Source organism: Pleurodeles waltl, chromosome 3_1 (assembly GCF_031143425.1).
Source record: "Pleurodeles waltl isolate 20211129_DDA chromosome 3_1, aPleWal1.hap1.20221129, whole genome shotgun sequence".
Lineage (NCBI taxonomy): Eukaryota > Metazoa > Chordata > Amphibia > Caudata > Salamandridae > Pleurodeles > Pleurodeles waltl.
The window spans coordinates 73362080-73383901 of record NC_090440.1 but is presented as its reverse complement, the minus strand read 5'-3'; positions in this window follow the sequence as shown (position 1 = coordinate 73383901).

Below are 21822 nucleotides of genomic sequence, written 5' to 3'. Positions count from 1 at the left end.
TGCTCCCGAAAATACTCCTAATATGACTGAAGTAGATACCTTCTTCCACTCTATTCCTCCGAAACAAAAAGTAGATATGTCACTATTAGACTCTGACCTATCTGAAACAGAAATTAAAAATGCCATTACCAAGCTTCCTAAAGATAAGGCCCCTGGCTCAGATGGCTTTTCAATAGAATTTTATTCAACTTTTGCATCTATTTTACTTCCAAAGCTATTAACACTTATACAATATTTCATATCAAAAGATCAAGCAAAGGGCACTTTTTCTGAAGCTATGTTGTGTTTGATTCCTAAAAAGGATAAGGATTTATCCAAATGTGGTAATTATAGACCTATATCCCTTATTAATGTTGACTGTAAATTTTTTGCAAAAGTCCTAGTCTTACGGATTAATCATTTTATCCCAGACTTAATAGACATTCATCAGTCAGGTTTTGTTAAGGGGCGATACATATCAGATAATTCTAGAACTTTTCTCAATATTATCCATCTTGCCTCTAAGTCCAGGGACCCTATAGCTGCCATAACTCTAGATGCTGAAAAAGCCTTTGGTCGAGTTTGTTGGGATTTTGTGTGTGGAGCATTAAAATGGCATGGTTTTAATTCTCATATTATTAAACTTATTAGAATTTTATACTCTTCACCCTCTACATCAATTTTAGTCAATGGTAAACAATCCCATTACTTCCCACTGCACAGAGGTACTAGACAAGGTTGTCCTCTATCACCTCTGTTATTTATATTAGCACTTGAGCCCCTTCTACAGAAAATACGTAGGTCATCTGATTTTCATGGTTTTAAGCATAAAGACACAGAGATTAAATTCACAGCTTATGCTAACGACATTTTACTTTTTATCTCTAATCCTCAAAAGACTATTCCGGAATTTTTTAACTTACTACAAGAATACTCAAGTGTCTCAGGTTATAAGCTTAATGTAGACATATCAGAGGTTTTGTCATTAAATGCTTATTGTCTACCGGACATGTTTAAAGATACTGGTTTTACGTGGAACTCTAAGCATATCAAATGCCTGGGCATATCCTATTCCAACTCTCTTAAAGACACTATTCGAACTAATCTCAAAGAGGTAGAGTCAAAGATTTTGAAATTACTTGACAGATGGTATCCTTTTTGTTAGAAATGGGGTTTTTGGTTGGCAGTCAGGTTGCCCTCTGTCCAAGCAAGAACCCTCACTCTAGTCAGGGTAAGTCACACACAATCCAAAATCAGCCTGTGCTCACCCTCCGGTAGCTTGGCACGAGCAGTCAGGCTTAACTTAGAAGGCAATGTGTAAAGCATTTGTGCAATAAATCATACAACACCATAGCATAACACCACAAAAATACACCACACAGTATTTAGAAAAATATATAATATTTATCTGGGTATCTTCAGGTCAAAACGATCAAAGTTGCAATACGAATTTGTAAAGATATCACTGAGAAGTGATAGAAAGTGTCTTAAGTCTTTAGAAAGTAAACAAAGTCTCTTTCAAACACAAAGTACCTGGTTTCTGGTGGAAAATCTCCTCAGAGGGCCACAGGAGAAGAGGTGCGTGGAAAACTGGTGTGTGCGTCGATTTCTCCTCAGCACACACGGACTTGCGTCGTTATTTTCCACGCGGGGAGTCGGGCGTCGTTTTCCGGCACGCGGACAGTCTCTTACTGTGGTTTGCGGGGAGTACCAGATGTCCCGGGTCTGTGCGTGGATTTTCCTGCTTGTTTTCCGGCTGCGCGTCGTTCTGCGGGGCTGCGCGTCGAAGTTTCGATCTCACGGCAGGCGTCGCGTCGATTTCTCCGGCGGAGTCGGGCGGCGTTGTCCTTGCGAGGCCGTGCGTCAAAGTTTTGATCTCACGGCAGGCGTCGCGTCGATTTCTCCTGGAAAGTCGGGCGGCGTTGTCCTTGCGAGGCCGTGCGTCAAAGTTTCAATCTCACGGCAGGCGTCGCGTCGATTTCTCCTGCGGAGTCGGGTGGCGTTGTCCTTGCGAGGCCGTGCGTCAAAGTTTTGATCTCACGGCAGGCGTTGCGTCGATTTCTCCCAGGAAGTCAGGCGGCGTTGTCCTTGCGAGGCCGTGCATCAAAGTTTCGGTCGTCCCGAAGACGTCGCGTTGATCGGTGTCGGTGTGCGGCGTTTTTCTTGCCGCGGAACAAGCTGTGCGTCGAAAAGTTCGGCGCACGGAGCGTCCAAGAGGAAGAGAGAAGTCTTTTTGGTCCTGAGACTTCAAGGAACAGGAGGCAAGCTCTATCCAAGCCCTTGGAGAGCACTTTCACAGCCAGACAAGAGTTCAGCAAGGCAGCAGGGCAACAGCAAGGCAGCAGTCCTTTGTAGAAAGCAGACAGGTGAGTCCTTTGAGCAGCCAGGCAGTTCTTCTTGGCAGGATGTAGTTTCTGGTTCAGGTTTCTTCTCCAGCCAGTGTCTGATGAGGTAGGGCAGAGGCCCTGTTTTATACTAAGTTGTGCCTTTGAAGTGGGGGTGACTTCAAAGAGTCTCTAAGAAATGCACCAAGCCCCCTTTCAGCTCAATCCTGTCTGCCAGAGTCCCAGTAGGGGGTGTGGCAGTCCTTTGTGTGAGGGCAGGCCCTCCACCCTCCCAGCCCAGGAAGACCCATTCAAAATGCAGATGTATGCAAGTGAGGCTGAGTACCCTGTGTTTGGGGTGTGTCTGAGTGAATGCACAAGGAGCTGTCAACTAAACCTAGCCAGACGTGGATTGAAGGGCACAACAAGATTTTAGTGCAAAGAAATGCTCACTTTCTAAAAGTGGCATTTCTAGAATAGTAATATTAAATCCGACTTCACCATTCAGCAGGATTTTATATTACCATTCTGGCCATACTAAATATGACCTTCCTGCTCCTTTCAGATCAGCAGCTGCCACTTCAACAATGTATGAGAGCAGCCCCAATGTTAGCCTATGAAGGGAGCAGGCCTCACAGTAGTGTGAAAACGAATTTAGGAGTTTTACACTACCAGGACATATAACCACACAAGTACATGTCCTGCCTTTTACCCACACAGCACCCTGCTCTAGGGGTTACCTAGGGCACACATTAGGGGTGACTTATGTATAGAAAAAGGGGAGTTCTAGGCTTGGCAAATACCTTTAAATGCCAAGTCGAAGTGGCAGTGAAACTGCACCCACAGGCCTTGCAATGGCAGGCCTGAGACAAGGTTAAGGGGCTACTGAGGTGGGTGGCACAACCAGTGCTGCAGGCCCACTAGTAGCATTTAATCTACCTGCCCTAGGCACATGTAGTGCACTCTACCAGGGACTTACAAGTAAATTAAATAGTCAATCATGGATAAATCAATCAGTAGTACAATTTACACAGAGAGCATATGCACTTTAGCACTGGTTAGCAGTGGTAAAGTGCCCAGAGGTCAAAAGCCAACAACAACAGGTCAGAAAAAATAGGAGGAAGGAGGCAAAAAGTTTGGGGATGTCCCTGTCAAAAAGCCAGGTCCAACATGACCCCCTACCAGCCTAAAGCCAGGGGAGAACAATCACTATCCTGATGTACTTCCCTGTTTGAGGCGACAGAACAAGGACCCAGGCCCACAACAGCAGGGGCATGCTCCAGTTCTTCGCCTTCCTGACTCCAATTGGATCACTCTGTCCATACTCTCAGGGCCCACTAAGCCAACCCATGGGGAACCTTTCTCCTTACCTGCGGATCCCATCTGTGCAGCACCTAACCTTACTTTGCTCACAGATGTATCCCAGGAGCAGGATAGTACCACCATGACCAACACAGTGGTGTTGCCCACTCTACCCCCGGGGTGTGACACTTGTCCCCTCCCCAGGGATAACTCTGTCCACCCGGACAGCAAGCCACAGTGATTACTGACAGCTGCCAGGGATGAGAGCCAGGCCCCAGGCCTCTCAAAGCTCTCCAACCACTGTGGCTGTGGAGAGTGGGGGGCGGTAGCCCCAGGTGCTGGGCACCCTTTAACCACTCTCCCTTCCACCAGGTCAGGGATGACAGCCTGAACCTGGTCCTCCCCTCTGGGGCTCTGCACCCTCCCTCCTGGAGCGGTACCCCCAGAGTCCAACATGGTCAGGGTGCTTACAGAAGTCGCCCTGTACCATTCCTCCACCAGTGCAGGGCTGTTAACCTGCAACTGGCCCTCCAACCTGGGGCCTGTACCTTCAGGTTGGACTAGGACCCGGGGTGAGGCTTCCCTCCCCCTGCCCTCCCTTCTGGGGTCCAGCACCCTCCAACTAGGAGTGGCCTCCTCAGAAGACAACATGGTAGGGGCACTGTTATCAGTAGCCCCTCCCTCCAGGTCCGGGGGGACACCCTGAACCTGGTCTTCCAGCCCAGGGTCTGTACCCTCAGACTGGATCACTGCCTGGCAAAGCAGGACTTCCTGGGGGGCACACCTACCCCCCACCAGGTCAGAGTTTAACCTCTGCACCTGACCATTCAACTCAGAGTCACCACCCTGAAGTTGAACAATTGCCTGGCACGCCAGGACTTCCTGGAGGGCACACTGACCCTCCACCAGGTCAGAGTTTAACCTCTGAACTTGGCCATTCAACTCAGAGTCACCACCCTGAAGTTGAACAATTGCCTGGCACGCCAGGACTTCCTGGAGGGCACACTGACCCTCCACCAGGTCAGAGTTTAACCTCTGGACCTGGTTCTCCAACCTAGGGTCACCACCCTGAGGTTGGGCAACTGCCTGGCACGCCAGGGCTTTCTGGGGGGCACACCTACCCCCCACTAGGTCAGAGTTTAACCTCTGAACCCGGTTATCCAACCCAGAGTCAGCACCCTGAGGTTGGACAACTGCCTGGTACACCAGGACTTCCAGGGAGGCACACCTACCTCCCCCCAGCTCAGAGTTTAACCTCTGAGCCTGGTGCCCCAACCCAGGGTCACCACCCTGAGGTTGGGCAATTGCCTGGCACGCTAGGACTTTCTGGGGGGCACACCTACCCCCCACCAGGTCAGAGTTTAACCTCTGAACCTGGTCATCCAACCCAGAGTCAACACCCTGAGGTTAGACACTTGCCTGGCACAGCAGGACTTCTTGGGAGGCACACCTACCTCCCACCAGGTCAGAGTTTAACCTCTGAACCTGGGTATCCAACCCAGAGTCACCACCCTGAGGTTGGCCAACTGCCTGGCACACCAGGACTTTCTGGGAGGCACGCCTACCTCCCACCAGGTCAGAGGTTAACCTCTAAACCTGGTTCTCCAACCCAGGGTCACCACCCTGAGGTTGAACAATTGCCTGGCATGCCAGGACTTTCTGGGGGGCACACCTACCCCCCACCAGGTCAGAGTTTAACCTCTGAACCCGGTTATCCAACCCAGAGCCAGCACTCTGAGGTTGGACCACTGCCTGGTACACCAGGACTTTCTGGGGGGCACACCTACCCCCCAACAGGTCAGAGTTTATCCCCTGAACCTGGTTAGCCAATCCAGAGTCATCACCTTGAAGTTGAACCATTGCCTGGCAGGCCAGGACTTCCAGTGAGGCACACCTACCTCCCACCAGGTCAGAGTTTAACCTCTGAGCCTGGTTCCCCAACCCAGGGTCACCACCCTGAGGTTGGGCAATTGCCTGGCACGCCAGGACTTTCTGGGGGGCACACCTACCCCCCATCAGGTCAGAGTTTAACCTCTGAACCTGGTTATCCAACCCAGAGTCAACACCCTGAGGTTGGACAATTGCCTGGCACAGCAGGACTTCTTGGGAAGCACATCTACCTCCCACCAGGTCAGAGTTTAACCTCTGAACCTGGGTATCCAACCTAGAGTCACCACCCTGAGGTTGAATCTTTGCCTGGCATGCCAGGACTTCCTGGGGGGCACTCTCGCCCCCCACAAGGGACATACCGTCCCCAAGGGTCACACAAGAGTCTGGTTGGCGCAGGTCTCCCGACCTCTGCCTATCCGGCAGAGTCTGGGTTTCCCCCAAACCAGAAACGGTTTCACCTGGGTCATTCCTGGGGGGCTCTGCTCTCAGAGCTGTCCCCTGACTCTCAAGGTCCTCCACTGGGGTCTGCAACCCCCTCTCAACCCTATGTCTGGACTTCTGCACCCCCTCACTAGGAGGGGTACTGCCAGACACCAGAACTGTTGGGATGCTGGCTACAGTCACCCCCCCAAGTTCTTCTGACACTGCGGGGCTTCCCTCAAAAGGTGGCCCTACGGTACAGGCTAGGCTTCCCTCCTGGTGTTCCCTCATGGAACCCTCTAGGACCTGGGACCTACCTGGGACACTACAATCCTTTCCCACCACACTCGGTTGGGAACCACCTAGACCACTCCCTTCAGGAGCACCCCCAAATGCCTCTTCAGACTCTCTGGTACTCACCCAAAAGTCTGCCTCCATTGTAAGTTCCCTGGGGTCAGAGAACTCACACTCCACCTGGTGTTGGCGTAGCTCTGGAAAATAAGGACCAGACATATGCTCTCCAGCAATTACATCATTCTGCCCTTCACATGTATTAACCACAGTACCCTTCACCCAACCACCCAGTAACTCAACCTTGGAAAAGCACTCTACTTCACCCTCCTGAGACTGGTGAGACAGTATCTGTCTGTCCCTGACACTCAACCCATACTCTTCTGGGATGTCTCTACACTCTATATCCAGGACGTCCACCAGGGGGGAACCCTTTTCTCTGTCACTCTCTGCTAGAGTCAGTAAAGTGTCCCTCCCCCCAGTAGGAATATGACCCCCTGTGCCAGTTCCCCAATCCTTCTCAGGGACCCTGTGCATAACGGGAACTACCTCATACCCTTGAACTGCCTGGGGGGGTGTCAACTCCCTTCTTCAAGTTGGGCACCACATCTCTGGGCTTGTGCCCTTCTTCAGAAGTACTAGATGCAAGATTTTTGCTGCCACCATCTGAACTGGACTCAGCCCTTCCGGCCTCCAGTTTCAGCTCTTTACAGCTCAGCTCTTGAGCTGCAATCTTTTCTTCTTCCAGGGCTAAGAGACTTGCTGCCTCAGCCCTTTCAAGCTGCTCATCTAGCTCTTCCAAACACCGCTCTAGAGCTAGGAGCCCTTCATCTCCCACTAGTTCTCTTTCCTCATCTGAGTAGTCTTCCTCCTCATGTGAGCAGTCTTCCTCCTCATGTGAGTAGTCCTCCTCCTCATCTGAGGGGTACTTAGTCATTTGGTTTCTTGCTGCCTCTCTCTCTGCCCATCTTTCTTCCCCCCAGACTATGTAGGCATGTAGCATCTCCGCCTTAGTAGATCTCCTTGCTACAGGAAGGCCCCATTTTCTGCAAAGCTTCCTTAGGTCCGCCTTAGTGAGGTGGTCAGTAGGCACAAAGAATGAGTAGGTAAGCAATCTCATTGCTGACAAAGTCTTACTGGCAAGAACCAAAATCCAAAGTCCAAAATATCAATAGTATATCCAGGAGGACATCAGAGAACCAAAAGCAAAAAAGATGAAAAATCAAGTTGACCTTCAACTGTGGGTAGGTAGTGAAATACTTAGCTACTGTATGTCACTGCACAAACACAAGTCCTATCCTCACCGCCGATCACCAATGTTAGAAATGGGGTTTTTGGTTGGCAGTCAGGTTGCCCTCTGTCCAAGCAAGAACCCTCACTCTAGTCAGGGTAAGTCACACACAATCCAAAATCAGCCTGTGCTCACCCTCCGGTAGCTTGGCACGAGCAGTCAGGCTTAACTTAGAAGGCAATGTGTAAAGCAATGTGCAATAAATCATACAACACCATAGCATAACACCACAAAAATACACCACACAGTATTTAGAAAAATATATAATATTTATCTGGGTATCTTCAGGTCAAAACGATCAAAGTTGCAATACGAATTTGTAAAGATATCACTGAGAAGTGATAGAAAGTGTCTTAAGTCTTTAGAAAGTAAACAAAGTCTCTTTAAAACACAAAGTACCTGGTTTCTGGTGGAAAATCTCCTCAGAGGGCCACAGGAGAAGAGGTGCGTGGAAAACTGGTGTGTGCGTCGATTTCTCCTCAGCACACACGGACTTGCGTCGTTATTTTCCACGCGGGGAGTCGGGCGTCGTTTTCCGGCGCGCGGACAGTCTCTTACTGTGGTTTGCGGGGAGTACCAGATGTCCCGGGTCTGTGCGTGGATTTTCCTGCTTGTTTTCCGGCTGCGCGTCGTTCTGCGGGGCTGCGCGTCAAAGTTTCGATCTCACGGCAGGCGTCGCGTCGATTTCTCCGGCGGAGTCGGGCGCCGTTGTCCTTGCGAGGCCGTGCGTCAAAGTTTTGATCTCACGGCAGGCGTCGCGTCGATTTCTCCTGGAAAGTCGGGCGGCGTTGTCCTTGCGAGGCCGTGCGTCAAAGTTTCGATCTCACGGCAGGCGTCGCGTCGATTTCTCCTGCGGAGTCGGGCGGCGTTGTCCTTGTGAGGCCGTGCGTCAAAGTTTTGATCTCACGGCAGGCGTCGCGTCGATTTCTCCCGGGAAGTCGGGCGGCGTTGTCCTTGCGAGGCCGTGCGTCAAAGTTTCGGTCTTCCCGAAGACGTCGCGTTGATCGGCGTCGGTGTGCGGCGTTTTTCTTGCCGCGGAACAAGCTGTGCGTCGAAAAGTTCGGCGCACGGAGCGTCCAAGAGGAAGAGAGAAGTCTTTTTGGTCCTGAGACTTCAAGGAACAGGAGGCAAGCTCTATCCAAGCCCTTGGAGAGCACTTTCACAGTCAGACAAGAGTTCAGCAAGGCAGCAGGGCAACAGCAAGGCAGCAGTCCTTTGTAGAAAGCAGACAGGTGAGTCCTTTGAGCAGCCAGGCAGTTCTTCTTGGCAGGATGTAGTTTCTGGTTCAGGTTTCTTCTCCAGCCAGTGTCTGATGAGGTAGGGCAGAGGCCCTGTTTTATACTAAGTTGTGCCTTTGAAGTGGGGGTGACTTCAAAGAGTCTCTAAGAAATGCACCAAGCCCCCTTTCAGCCCAATCCTGTCTGCCAGAGTCCCAGTAGGGGGTGTGGCAGTCCTTTGTGTGAGGGCAGGCCCTCCACCCTCCCAGCCCAGGAAGACCCATTCAAAATGCAGATGTATGCAAGTGAGGCTGAGTACCCTGTGTTTGGGGTGTGTCTGAGTGAATGCACAAGGAGCTGTCAACTAAACCTAGCCAGACGTGGATTGAAGGGCACAACAAGATTTTAGTGCAAAGAAATGCTCACTTTCTAAAAGTGGCATTTCTAGAATAGTAATATTAAATCCGACTTCACCATTCAGCAGGATTTTATATTACCATTCTGGCCATACTAAATATGACCTTCCTGCTCCTTTCAGATCAGCAGCTGCCACTTCAACAATGTATGAGAGCAGCCCCAATGTTAGCCTATGAAGGGAGCAGGCCTCACAGTAGTGTGAAAACGAATTTAGGAGTTTTACACTACCAGGACATATAACCACACAAGTACATGTCCTGCCTTTTACCCACACAGCACCCTGCTCTAGGGGTTACCTAGGGCACACATTAGGGGTGACTTATGTATAGAAAAAGGGGAGTTCTAGGCTTGGCAAATACCTTTAAATGCCAAGTCGAAGTGGCAGTGAAACTGCACCCACAGGCCTTGCAATGGCAGGCCTGAGACAAGGTTAAGGGGCTACTGAGGTGGGTGGCACAACCAGTGCTGCAGGCCCACTAGTAGCATTTAATCTACCTGCCCTAGGCACATGTAGTGCACTCTACCAGGGACTTACAAGTAAATTAAATAGTCAATCATGGATAAACCAATCAGTAGTACAATTTACACAGAGAGCATATGCACTTTAGCACTGGTTAGCAGTGGTAAAGTGCCCAGAGGTCAAAAGCCAACAACAACAGGTCAGAAAAAATAGGAGGAAGGAGGCAAAAAGTTTGGGGATGTCCCTGTCAAAAAGCCAGGTCCAACACTTTTTACTTAACTTGGTGGGAAAGATTGGCCACAATTAAAATGATGTTGTTGCCCATTTAAAATTTGTATTTATCTATGCTCCCAGTTAAACTTCCTTCTAGTTTTTAAAAAAACTATAAATGCATTATTTATGAAATTTTTATGGAACAAATGTAAATCTCGTATATCTCTAGTCAAACTGCAGGAACCTAGAGATAATGGAGGTGTAAATTTTCCGTGCCTTAGAAGATATCACTCTGCATTTGTTTTAAAACAAATATGGTTGTCCCTCTCTCCCACTTTTCAGAAAGGGACCTCTCTATTGAGTCAATTGGAACACTCATAAATTACACCATTTACATTTAGAGATGCAGTTCGGCTTTTAAAACCTCCTAAATCTGTTTTCTCTCCGATAATAACTCATTCTATTTCTATTGCCAAGCCATTACTTCTTGCCTCTCACTCCTCATATGAGAACCTTAGGCAAACTCCTATATGGTACAATAATGATATTAAATTTCGCAATAGAAGTTTAGTATGGAAAGAGTGGATACACAAAGGCATTATAACTTTAGATCATTTAATTTTAGATAATGCTGTACTTGAATTTCAAGATATTCAACGGACATTTCATATCTCCTCTTATTACGCTGTGCAATACCAAACTCTCTTTGCTATCTTCTATAACTTGTTGTCTCAATCTTTGGAGGCTCCCTCTTCTACACAGCCTATTTCCCAACCTCAAAATGTTTCCTCACACGTCCCAGCATCCTTTATATACAGAACCCTTACAAATAGCAGTCTTGTGAGACCAAAGTCTAAAATAGAATTAGCATGGGAGCAGGATTTCAATCAAAACATTCCTATATCTACATGGAAAAAGTATGGTCAAAACTCCATACAACATCCCGTTCAGCATCTACAACCCAAACGTAATTTTACTTTTATAATAGGTTGTACTATACTCCTGTAGATCTTAATAAATTTAAACTTACTACAGATAGCAAGTGTTGGTCGTGCTTTAAAGAAAACAGCCATTATATGCACATGTTTTTTGAGTGCCCTGCAGTTCATACTTTTTGGGAACAAGTTTGGGATAAAGTCAATCAGATTTTGTCCATCAATGTACCTTTCAATATATTACATATTTTTTTGGGTAGTACTTCATCTATTTGCATTCCCAACCACTGCTTGGGAAATTGGCTGATTTGCTCATTGCTAGTGCACTGCAAATTATAACTTCTAATTGGAAAGATACCACAAAAATATCTGTTGTAGCTTGGTGGAATCTGATTTGTTATCATCCCAGAATGGATCGAGCAAATGCTAATACTACTCAACTGTTAATTAAAAGGGACTAGCTTTGGCTTCCTCTCACCTCTTTTCTTTCGCAACACAAGACCTTTCATACTACTGTTAATACTTAATGGTTGCTTTATTGTAAATTTGTGATTTTTAATTTGCATTGCTTAAATTTTTCTTTTCTTTCTCTCTTCTCTTCCTTTCTTTACTAAAACATAACAAAAATTGCTATTATTCTATGGTACAATATTCTATTCTGGTTGTGTAAACAAATTGTTTTTATAGGTATAATTATCTTTATGATTATTTTTTTTTAGTTACAATGTATTTATCCTATTGTACTAATGTATGCTAACTTATTGAATAAAGCATTATTAAACAGGAAGGTAAGAACTATTGGGTTTGTCAGCGCTTGTTTTCCCTGCCACCTCCCAAACTCTGGAAGGCTCTTCCTCGTCTGAGTCTCACTCTGACTTTGTATTCTGTCTCCCCCAATGACAACCTTGGATCTACTGTTTTCTCCCAGATTTTCCCTCCGATGTAAGGTTTTGCTCTTGTTTGTTCTTACATCATATGGTTACCAATCAAGTACTACCAGAACCAGGTAGGCACTCTGACCAATCATATATTAAGTAAGCTGAGTCGCCCTCACTCACAGCAGCCATTCACGCAGCAGGAAGGGTCTTGGCGTCCTCCAGCCAATCCAATCACTCCTCCGTCACAGGTGCAGATGACATCATAACCTGAACTCGTGCTTGCATAACCTACACAGACTGACTGTGACCGTCAGTTGGAGGAGGCTGAGACACCACATCATGCCATTAGAAGGAATGCCTTTGTAACTGTATAACTGATGGCTAACCTGCCAATGAGGCGCTACGTACTCGTACCATTCCAAGCACTACAGCCATCATGTCCGCACTTTGTGTCCACACTTTTCTGCTAGTGTTGAGGTTAGAGGTGGACGTGCCAACAAATTAAAGGGAGGGCCAGCCAGAGCTGAGTCAAGCCTTGGGCTTGGCTCTTAGAGGCCGTACACGATCCGAGGCATGAAAATGTTTGCTATGTAAATAATACAAGAAACATTAGATAAAATATGAAAAAACCTCTTTAATATTCAAAAGAGTATATTTCTTTAAGGTGAATGCTTTGACAAGAATACGCACATGATAGCACTGTATTGGGAAGTACTTATTACAAGTGATAGTTTTTAGGTCTCGCCTAACAGTGCGCGTGCGCTATTGCTTCGAAGGGTAGTGTATACAGTAAAGAGCACACCAGTTACTTACGATTTGCTGGCTTAATTGTTTTTCTGTTTAGCTTCCTCCTAATTGGACACGATATGCCTCACATCACTTCCTTTTATTTCTCCGGGCCTTTTGATTAGTGTTCTTCCGTTTTTCTTCCCCTGTTCGCACTATGATTCAGGGAACTTTTTTTTTTAATTCCTGTACATCATTTCCACTCCCATGCTACACATTTGGGTTGCATTTAACTTCCATTCCATACATTTGTCTGTTGTTGCATTAAATTGTTTTGGAATTCAGCATTTCTTTTCACAGCACCAAAGAAATGGCACAGACTATTATATAGTTTGTGACTTTGTTTTACAGATCGGCACTTCGTTTTACAGCACCAATCAAATGTCACGGAATGTTAAAGTAGTCTGTGTGACTGTATGTACCTGTAGGCTGCCCCTCTTATATGAGCATACAAAGTATGTGCCTGTTTGAAGTGTACACTAGTCCAGGAGTGGCTTGTGGGGCACGGAAGGGGCAGGGCGGCACGCGAGGGCTCCTGGGGGGTAAATTAATTATTTTTTAAATTACATTTATCTCCCTCGCCGCAACGCACCGATCCATCCGCTTCTTCTCTGCTGACTGCAGGCACAGGCTTCCAGCCTGCCCTGCGGCCAAGCAGCGTCAGGATTGGCTGGGAGTGCCCAGCAAGGGCGCTCTGAGGCAGACTGGGAGCCTGTGCCTGCTCTCTCCAGCCCGGCAACTGTGTTGCTGGGTTGGAGAGAGCTTACTGCGCATGTGTGTTTGGCTGGCCCGAGATGGCCGGCCGAACACACATGCGCTCTGAGGGAAGTGCTCTGTGCATCCCCCCAAGTGCTCGTCACCCCCGTGGCCCGCCCCTTTTCAGGAAAACGATAATAAACACAGTTTATTATCGCTTTCTTGAAAAGGTTTTGCAGCTGCAGCTGCTAGCGGGGGAACAATGCCCCTCCACCCTTATGGAGGAGCCACCCTGCACTAATCTGAAACCGGACCCCGATAGTCTTTCCAGACAAGCAGTCCAGTCACTTGCTTCAGGTCAGGTAACCACTGTACAAAAACATTTTTAACACATCAGAGTCTTTTCAAACACAAAGTATGTGGCATTTTAAAGTGCCTTGATTTTGGGCAGTGCTGCAGTAAATTCATTTCTCCTTAACACCTGTGCTCAGTATCATATGTATTACACCTCATCTGCACACTCCACCTCAATCTACTCCACCCTACCCTAATATACCCCTCTCCAGTCTACCCTAATCTACCCCACACCAGTCTACCCCAATCGACCCCACTCAATTCGACCCCACCCCACTCCACTCTAAGACTCTAAGTTTTGGCCATGCTGAACAGCAACCACACAGGTGTGCAGCATGGCTAAAATACATTGCAAAAGCCAATAGCTCTCGCAGAGGCATGACCTATTGGCTTTGCCAATGCTTCGTAAACATGCACTTAAAACCATTCCTGCCCTCATCCTCACACTAATGAGTGAGTTTCTTTAGTGAACCAAGACAGTTGTCACATGAACCCTGTATGTTACCCAGATTAATATCAGGGCCAATGGAATTTTTTGGCAGGGGAGGGCCAAATTATGCGTCAAGGTTGGGTAAATTATGCAGCAAGAAAAGGCAAATTATGCAACGTAATGCTGCACATTTTGTGATAGTATTACGTCATTATTTTGTCATTTCCACACTTGTTGACACTGTCTGGACATTGGTTGCACCTCATTAGTTCCAGTTTAACATACAAATATAGCAATAAACAACATTAAAGTGACCAGTCGAGCTTTGAAGAGGGCCTTCCACTTACGTGGCAACGATTCACTGCACATTTTCTAACTTTTGAACCCTTTGAGGTTGGAAACAATTTTTTTGTTATTATCTGCAATAGGTGACGCAGCAAATCTATAATCAGCTGAAAAATGCTGTAGCCGCACAATCACATAATTTCAGTAAATCTGATTATTATTTATTGTAGAGCCACATTGGAGTCTATTAAGTCAAACACAATAGATTGTGTACAACTGGTATTGTGAACTCACATATTTGAAAATGTTTTTATACGTGATAAAAAGAAAAGGGAGGTTTAGTGAAATAAAACATTTGTCTAAGATCACACAATTCAAGTAGAGAACCACTATTTCACTTTGTACAAATCATCCACTAAATAGGTATATGTTTGTCTTTCCTTATGTTAAGGCTTTGTTTTTAATTCTTTGTGAATTTATTTGCAGTTTTTATATATGACCGAAGATATTGGAGCGCTTTACAGGAGCACCAGATACATTACACAAGGTCAGGTTGTTTATAGTCTGCCATGACAGCACATCTGTCAAAAGAAAATTATGCATGCATCACTAGAGAGGGGCTTTGGCTCCACCCACATGTTGGGAGCCAGGAGTATATGTTTGGATTGGGCAGAAGTCATGAGCTTCCACAAAAAAAGAGCTTGACCTTCCAGCATCTGTGATAATTGTGTTTATTTATCTAGCTTCCTGAGCTTGAACTTTCAATGACACACACATGACAATGTAAAGCTATTAAAGTGTCATAGATCAGTGGTTCCCCACCTTTTGACTTCTGTGGACCACCACTTTATCATTACTGGAACCCGGGGACCCCACTGATCATTATTGGAATCCGGGGACCTCCCACTGAGTTATTACTGGAAGCAGGGGACCCAGGCCCAAACGTTGACGATGATTTGAACCGCAAAATAATACACAAAAAATACAGAAACACACATACCATCATCACATACACAAATGATAATACATTTTATTTAAGTTGCAAACAAACAACATTTAAAAAAATTCTAATTTTAATAGAAAGGTTGGGACTTCTCTAAATTCAATTGAAGCCGCACATCTTCCATACTATAGTCTGTTTGATGCACCTACACTGCTCCCACAAATCAGGGGATACTAATTAAATTTTTAGCCTCCAAGTTCCAATTAATTGATATTTACAATCTATTTTAAAATGTTCAGTTGTACATTTAGCAACTTTATTTATATACACTTTATTAATCTCTTAATATTTAATTTTCTAAGCAGTCACGGACCCCGTAAGGAGGCTTCGCGGACCCCCATAGGTCCCGGACCACAGGTTGGGAACCTTGTCATAGATAACCAGATAATGTATGGTGTGTTTCTCTGGCAGCAGCACAGATGGGTGGAGGGCAGTCATTAACCTACATGGATTTTTAGGTCGGGCTTGACATGCTACTGTGACCTTACCTTTTAATCTACACCAATATTACTTTACAGTTCTTGGCTTCCAAACAAATACTTATCCATTCTCATGCTTCACATTACTATCCAGCACTCCTTTAAAGCCAGACCTAATGGCTTTGCCAATGCTTGTTTTTTATAGGCATGGGGAGATCAGGTGATTTTCCCAGAATCACAGGATGTTGAGAAGACACTGAGACTCAAATCTGGTTTCCCATTTCCATGTTGGCAACTCTGCCCATAATGCCACGTCCTGGATAGAGAGAGGATGGCAGGCATAAGCCACATGAAAGCTTGGCTCCTTATGGGCTCGAGGTTCCAACACAACATCGAGGAGACCCAGAGCCAGGTTTTAGGCTTGACCGCCTCTAGTTGAGAACACTGTAGCTCCTTAGAGTGTTGAGATCACTGTAGCTCCTTGCAATATCTGCCCTCCTCTTTAAGGTACTGGTGTGGGAATATTTAATCAGCTACTTAAAGTGCTTTCCTCATTGGTGAGCAGGGAGAGAACTTTATGGGCCTGGCCTCCTGGGTTTGGGGTATCTGGACCTGGGAGCCAAGGAGTGTCCCGGCTGAAATGGCTGTGTACATTTTTGGAGGGGATTAAATGAACCATGCTATAATTCCTAGTAAATTGGAATTGGGGGTCCTATGGAATTCATGCTGAGTACACAATGCCCAGGAGGAAGAAGGGTTCTGCCACCCCATTCACCAAACACATGAGTACCCCAGTAATGCTTCTAGGGGCAGTAACAGGAGTGACCAGCCTCATCGGTTTTATAACAAGAACATAAACATGGCATTTGAGGAGTGTTTTAACGATAGACTTCAGGTGCGAAGTTTACAGGTGAAATTTCAGGAACATTTGAGGAAATATGTAGGAATTGGCATAGAAAAGGAGAAACCTAAAAGCCTTCCCGATTATCCTGCAATCCGGAGTAATGTGTCAATACTGCAGGCATCGGCCTGCAGTATTGCTATATCCAGTGAGGGGCTGGGAAAGATGCAGTCCAAAAATGGGACTTTCAATAATGGACCCTGTAGTCTCAGCACATGCTCATGAGCCAGAAACTCGAGAACGCCCAAGAAGTGGTCCCGCATCACGCACACCCTGCTCCCAAAACTGGAAAACCGGACCAAGGTTTCTGCAATATGAATCTTGATATCTCATCTGCAATATCAATCCAGATCATCCCACCAGCTGTACCCAATCCAGAGCATCTCACCTGCTGTATCAATCCAGAGGATCTCACTGGCCACATGAATCCAGAGCATCTCATCTGCCATATGAATCAAAACATCTCATCTGCAGTATCAATCCAAAGCATCTCACCTTCCGTATCAATCCAGAGCATTTCACCTGCTGTTATCAATCCAGAGCATCTCACTAACTATATCAATCCAGAGCATTGCACCTGCTGTACCAATCCAGATCATCTCACCTGCTGTATCAATCCCGGGCATCTCACCTGCCACATCAATCCAGAGGATCTCACCTGCTATATCAATCCAGAGCATTTCATCTGCCATATCAATCCAGAGCATCTCATCTGCTGTATCAATCCAGAGCATCTCACCTGCTGTATCAATCCAGAGCATCTCATCTGGTGTAACAATCCGAATCAATCCAAAGCATCTCACCTGCCATATCAATGCAGAGAATCTCACCTGCCATATCAGTATAGAGCATCTCACCTGCGATATCAATCCAGAGCATCTCTCCTGCATTATCAATCCAGAGCACCTCACCTGCCATATCAATCCAGAGCATCTCACCTGCTGCGTCAACTGAGAGCATCTCACCTGCCGTATCAATCCGGAACATCTCACCTGCCATGTCAACCCGGAGCATCTCACCTGCTGTATCAATCCAGAACATCTCACCAGTCATATCAATCCAGAGTATCTCACCTGCCATATTGGTCCAGAGCATCTCACCTGCTGTATCAATCCACCACATCTCACCTTCTGTATCAATCCAGAGCATTTTACCTGCTGTTTCAATCCAGAGCAACTCGCCTACCGTTGAATCATAACATCTCATCTGCCGTACCATTGCAGGCCATCTCACCTGCCATATCAATCCAGATCATCTCAGATGCTTTATCAATCCAAGCATCTTACCTGCCAAATGAACCATAACATCTCAGCTCTTTTATCAGTTCAGAACATCTCACCTGCTGTATCAATCCATTACATCTCACCTGTCATATCAATCCAGAATATGCACTTGTCATATGAAGAGGCCATTAGTAGACAGACATCCCCTCTTTTGCACCGCAGGAGGTTTGCCAGATGGTATTACCTACATAACCTGGTACTAATGTCGACCCCAGGTACTGAGTACAATACAGCACTATCTACATCTGGCAAGGAAACTCAGAGGGTCAATGCACCCCTCCAGGAGCTGTATGGAACTTGCACATCATAGATGAGTCAACTGATCCCAACCTCTTTCCAAGGTGAATAAACTGAGTACCGTGGAGTTAGGGAATGCCAGCACACACTGTCTGAAGCGGCAGGAGCCTGTGAAACTGTGTTAGGAAGCGCCATTAAATAGTGCATGGATATTGTGAGACGCTATAATGACTTTGTCCTCCGTGACGTGGATGTAGATGCTTTCGTAGAGAACGAGTGCAAGGACATACCCTGGGCCTGGAAACCTCTCTGCATTTATTTACACTGCAAGCCACGGGGCTCTCTTGCACTAATCACAATATGTGTGCGGTTCACAGCCCTGTTCTAGCTGACTGTGGCAGACCTGATTGTCTCTGGTCCCCAGTCCCTCTTCGCTTTCCACTGACTGAGCCTGCGTCAGATGTCAACAACTACCAGCCTTACTCGGAGACAGGGGCGCCTCACAGCCTCATATCAGATGTAAGGCCACAGCCAAGGCCCGAGGACACAAGGCGCAACACTGCCAGGCCTTCTTCTCCCCAGACACTCTCACTGAATGTTTGGGATTCCTGAGTCTGACACGCCGTGTCAAGGCGCCCAGGTGGTTTCTTTGGTTTCTGCCATCAGAAAATAGATCTGAAAGGTTTGGAATTCCAGCCACTTAGAAAACTTTTTAGGTGGGAGCGTGAAGCCCGTATATCAGTGCGCAACCTACACTCTCCCAGGCCTCGTCTGGCGCCAAGGGCATATAGGTTGTGTACTGCCTTTTCTGCAGGTGTGGATAGCACAACATTCGCCACATACCAGTCCTCTAGGCACTGTAGCGATCGTTGGTCGCAGCTGTCCTCTGTGATGTGTTACACTCAGTGCTTAATTTGTGCTTGTTGTTTCCGGTGCTGAGCACCGGCACTTATTTTTGAGGGCCGGTGCTTAGTCTTTTGCCTCAAGCATTTGCAGCGAGCAAAAGACACGTTTGGGCTAGACGGAGTAAGAGAAAATCGAAAAAGCGTCACAATGAGAGAAAGCAGAAAGCTTCAAGTGTGAGCGGAAGGGGCAGGGAATGGCTTTAAATGGATTAAAGAGGCCCGAGATGGCTTCGGGATTAAACTGTCTCAGTATTCCGAGTTCGCACATTTCATTGTAGCAGCCGCGTGTTTAAAAGAGGGGCTTGAGCACCGGCACCTTTTTATTTACAAATTAAGCACTGGTTACACTGCTAGAATGCACTCAGTAGGCACTATGATTTTTGCAGTTCTCTGTCTGGCTCCACTGCGGAGGGTCAGGCAGTTTGTGTGTTGTAGGCAGGGGCGTAGCTTGGACAGTGGGTTTGGTGGGTGAGAGGGGGGAGGAGATGAGTTTTAGATTTTCGAACAATAACACAGGCATATAATGTTAAATTACACTATACCACAGCAGGACACATGGGAGGGGCTAAAGTGGCAGTGGAAAAGGAGACGACTGTGAACTGGCAGGGGTAGTAGGTGAGAGAAAACACAACATTTTGTAAAATAACCAACATTTTTGAAGACTCTCAAAGCAGATAGGGAGAGAGTGTGTGTGCGTTTTTGCCTGTGTGTATGTAAAAATTCCTGGATCAATCCAACAGACCCCTCGCTATACCTGAATGAAAGCACCTATGCCCAACTGTTTGTCCTCAAATGCATTTATTAGGGGGGTGTAACACACCCTTGAAGCTGTGCCCCTGGCTGTAGGCATGGGTGTGCGAAGACCCAGGGTCTGGTGACTATCAACGATGTGAAGCTCACAGAGGTTTAGAGAGAAACGAGAGGAAGGTAAGATAATCATTTACTCCCGCAGCAAACCCCGCTCCGTGTTGCACTCTCATAACCTCTACACAACCTTACAACACATCACAACATCTTTTTAAATAGACATGTATCCATACTCACATCCTACCCATTCCAACTCTTTCCCTATCTTTCCACCTAGTCTCTTATGCACAACCCAGTGCTTAATTTGTGCTTGTTGTTTCCGGTGCTGAGCACCGTCACTTATTTTTGAGGGCCGGGTCTTATTCTTCTGCCTCAAGCATTTGCTGCGATCAAAAGACACATATGAGAAAGATGGAGAAAGAGAAAAACGAAAAAGCGTCACAAAGGGAGAAATTAGAAAACTGCAAGAGTGAGCTGAAGGGGCAGGGAGTGGCTGTAAATGGAGTGAAGAGGCCCGAGATGGCTTCAGAATTACACTGCTCCAGTATTCCGTGCTCTCACATTTAACTGCTGCAGCCGCGTGTTTAAGAGGAGGGCTTTGAGCACTGGCACCTTTTTATTTACAAATTAAGCACTGGCACAACCTCACATCCACACCCTCTCACACTTCTACCCCAACTAACCACTGCAGCACCCGTGGCCTACCTCACTCATGTCCCACACGCCAACACCGCATTTCAACAACTAATGCATCATTCCCACTTCCACATCCCCTTTCCAACCGCCCCTTTCTACTCCCATCCCGCTATCTCTTCCTACTGCCTCTTACGCCAGCCGTACCCTCCAAACGTAGCATGCTAACCCTACCCCTGGGCACACACACTCACCCACATCTATCTTACCTGCTCTTACATACCTCAACGCACAACACCTTATCCTAACTCACATGACCCCCCTCCCTCCACTTAGCACTAACACCTACTACAACAAACCTGATACACAAAGTTACTTCACCTATTAACACCCCCTTAAGCACAATCTCCCACTCACAACCATATTCCACATTTACTACCATCCACCAACAAATCTCATTTTACAACATAGGCAACCTTATCACCAACAAAAACAGAGATGTCCCCGCCCTACCTCCCACAGACCCCGTCTTCTCGATCTCCTTTTCAATACAACATCACTCATCACAACTCACCACTACTCAAAATTACTCAAACCAACTCCTCCACAACCTTCAGACTCACCCATCGATGTCTGTCATCAGTCACTAATTAAAGAGTACTAAAACTACACCATCACATTCCCCCACCACCCCTACCCCTCACTCATACCCTGGGCCACTGGAATTATGCGATTTTGTGGCCGCTGCAATATTTTCGCATAATTATAGATTTGCCGCATTTGCCACATAACCCATCACCTGCCACCGAATCTGCAGATTTAAAAAAAATGTTTCTAGCTCAGACGATTCAAAAGTTAATAAAAATGCAGAGGCAAGTGTTGGCATGCGGTAGAAAGCCCTTTGGAAAGCTGGACTGGTCCGCTGTTGCTTATTTCCATATTTGGTTATTAACCGGGTACCAATGAAGTGCAACTAATGCCCAGACAGTGTTACCGAGTTAAAAAATGACTAAATAATAAGGTAATAATATCATAAAATTTTCTTCATTATGCCGCATAATTTGCCTTTCTTGCCGCATAATTTGGCCCTCTTCTGCTGCATAATTCTAGTGGCCCTGCTCCTACACCTTCTACTTTCAACAAATAGAAAAAGAAATACAAACATCACCAATCCCACAAGCTTTGCACCAGCCATGCTGCATCACAGCAGAACTGAACTCTGCTTTCTCCCTCCTTAACTTCCCGTATGCACAAAGCAGGGCCGGACTGGCCATAGCGGGCACCAGGCTTTTCCCCGGGAGGCTGGAAGGTGGGAGCCTGTTTCGCTACTGGGGGCAAATTGACGCCAGTTTTGAAACTGGGGGCCTGTTTTGCAGCGGTGCTACAATATTGGCCCCCACTACAAAAGCAGCAGTGCTCCACACTTGTACCAACCCCCGCCCACCCCCAACCCAGGGGATGATCCG